Consider the following 3,102-nt stretch of genomic DNA (forward strand, 5'->3'; position numbering starts at 1 on the left):
CATAAGACTCACATTTAAAACAAATAATTTCACATGCCACATCACATAGTCAACAAATTTGACTTTTCAAACTTCCCGGTCAAAGAAACTCATGCAATAAATTCACTTCACTTATCAAATAATTCGCATCTTCCACGTCATAAATAATAAATTCTAGGGCTCTAAAATTAGGGTTCTAAAATCCGGGATGTTACATCCTACCACACTTAGAAAAATTTCGTCCCGAAATTTGGTACCTTTTTCGGAAAGAGTTCCGGGTAAGGCTCTATCATTTACTTTGTCTCTTTGCTCTATGATTATATCCACCCTTCATCGGTTCATCCGCCACTAGTCACTGTTTTTTTTCCCCTTCATTATTGTGGTCAATGCTGTGGATTCCAATGTCTGAATTTGTAGTACTTTTTTACAGACTTTTGACACTATTATTTTATAGACTTTTACAGTTGAAACTGGAATCAATTTAAGAATTCGCAGCAATTATAAAATTCACTCCAACATCAAATTCTTTCTCATTTTGAGAGATATCCCTCCTGAGGAAGTAGAAGTAGGCCAATTTATGTTTTTTCTATATTCATTTAGATGGAATGATGGTCAGATTATCTTATCAATTTCAAATTCAAAGAGATGAGCCATCACACTTATCGGAATGGACGGCATTGAAAAATTTTCGCATACGGTATTATTTTGCTTTATTAAACTTCGAATTCTACTGTTTTATGTTTGTATTCTCATATTTCATTCTAGTACTAGATTTACTTATTCATATATATTTCTATATGAATTGACTACTTGCTACCAATTCTATGTTCTAAATTGCTTTTGATTTTTTGGGAACCCGGTTTCCATTTTGTGAAAAATATCTCAGAAGAGTCTAAGTGGATGAGTAGTTTGAAATGATTTTTGAATTTGAGGTTTTAATTTTAGGTCAGTTTTGATTATAGTTTTCGATTCTATGTTCTAAAATGTGTATGTCTTGTATTTGAAGAATTTGTGGGGTGAGTTTATACTAACCTAGTGGTTGGAAATCATGAATTATATTGACAATTTGGTAAATACACTTCAAGATGGATGCTACTATGCTTAGTGTAGAATGGGGAAAATTGAGGTTAGCATGCAACATATGAGTGACGACAAGAAAGTCACTAAGCGTAGCTCAGTGTCAGGAATGATTATATATGATTTTTGTGTGTTTAGTTGATTCTATTTGAGGCTTTTTTCCATGTATGTACGTGGTGAGAGTAAATATCCGCCACTTGTACTATATAAAAAAAAATATATGTAAGGGAAAACGGTATTTTGGTATCGACTCTAATAAATAGGGTGGCGAGGGAACCGTTAGATAATGATCTAGAAGATGAAGCCTACATTCAACGGGCACGTATGATTGTGCTTGTGCTGTTGGGGGGCTTGATATTACCCGATGGCTCAGGGTATAAGATACCTCTGATGTGGTTGACCATACATTAGGATGTTGGGGCTGCCTCTATGATTAATTGGGCGAGTGTTGCACTTACTACGTTATATCATACTCTTTGTGAGGCTTCCATGGATAAAAGGAAAGACATTGGAGGTCCGACGGTACTCCTACAGTTGTGGGTGTGGGAGAGAATGCCCACTTTGAGACCCGATTTTGTGATGACACGTATGCATACGGATAACACTGCATGTGCATCGATGTAAGTTTATTGTTTAAGTATTTTGTGTATTTAAAGTATTGAATTTTTTTTTGAATTTGGTATTGAAATTTGTTAGGTATTGATTTTTTTTGTTGAATTTGGTATTGAAATTTGTTAATCATTGAATTTTTTTTATTGAATTTGGTATTGAAATTTGTTAATTATTAAATTATTGTTGATTTATAAGTGCTCTTTTTAAGTGATTCTATTTATTTGGTTTGTATGAAATTTTGATTTATGGTTAGAGAATGTCAAACTTTGATTCATATATATTTATAGAATTTTTGGTTTATAACTGAATATGTTGTTAATTGTTGATTTTATTAGGGTAGTCATATATCTCGTAAGGCGTGGACAGGCGAGGAAACAACTCCATTCAATATTTGGCGCTTTGAGGGGCATTTTTGGAAAATAGATAATCATCACATATGCGTGATTGATTATGTCTGCAGATTTGGTTTTGGTGGAGTTTATTATCTTGGGAAGTCTCTAGATGTAGATCATGCTTTGATAACAGGCTTAGTTGAACGTTGGAGGCCAGAAACACATACCTTCCATCTTCCTGTAGGAGACTACTGTTACCTTGGACGTTCAAGTGCTATGGGTCTACGTGTAGATGGATTTCCTTTTACAGGAAATGGTTATTGTGAATATGGGTGAAGAATCTATGTGGTAATCTGTTGGGCTTCTATCCACATCAAAGTGAGATAAAGAAAAACGGTATTTTGGCATCGACTTTAATAAATAGGATGGCGAGGGAACCGTTGGATGATGATCTAGAAGATGAAGCCTACATTCAACGAGCACGTATGATTGTGCTTGTGCTATTGGAGGGCTTGATATTACCCGATGGCTCAGGGTATAACATACCTCTGATGTGGTTGACCATACTTCGGGATGTTGGAATTGCCTCTATGATTAGTTGAGCAAGTGCTACACTTACTACGTTATATCATAATATTTGTGAGGCTTCCATGGGTAAAAAGAAAGACATTGGAGGTCCGACAGGTGTGGAAGATAATGCTCACTTTGAGACCCGATTTTGTGATGATACGTATGCATACGGACAACATTCCATGTGCATCGATGTAAGTTTATTGTTTAAGTATTTTGTGTATATAAAGTATTGTTTTTTTTTATTGAATTTGGTATTGAAATTTGTTAAGTATTGATTTTTTTTATATTGAATTTGGTATTGATTTTTTATAGATTTGCAAAAAATTTATAATGATTTTTTTAATTGTATTTTTAAAACTGCATTTATATTTCTTAAACCATTAGACAATAGAATTATTTTAAAGAAACTAACTTTACAATTTCTCAACCAACAGTTAACAGCATGAAAAAGAAAAAGTAGATATAGCTCATAAAAAATGAGAATGATTGATGATGATAAATGGATGTCAACCAATGGTGTACATAAAGC

The 3,102-nt window shown here is 33.6% G+C and overlaps 1 long non-coding RNA gene across 1 annotated transcript; it reads left to right on the forward strand.

Moving 5' to 3' along the window:
• Window positions 1-313: 313 nt before the first annotated feature.
• LOC125187742 (uncharacterized) lies at window positions 314-2,880 on the forward strand. Its single transcript, XR_007170657.2, has 2 exons — window positions 314-1,676; window positions 2,004-2,880. It is a non-coding gene; the product is annotated as an uncharacterized LOC125187742 (long non-coding RNA).
• Window positions 2,881-3,102: the final 222 nt, after the last annotated feature.

Source organism: Salvia hispanica, chromosome 5 (assembly GCF_029641045.1).
Source record: "Salvia hispanica isolate PSC_SH4W2 chromosome 5, Shi_PSC_v1, whole genome shotgun sequence".
Taxonomy (NCBI): domain Eukaryota; kingdom Viridiplantae; phylum Streptophyta; class Magnoliopsida; order Lamiales; family Lamiaceae; genus Salvia; species Salvia hispanica.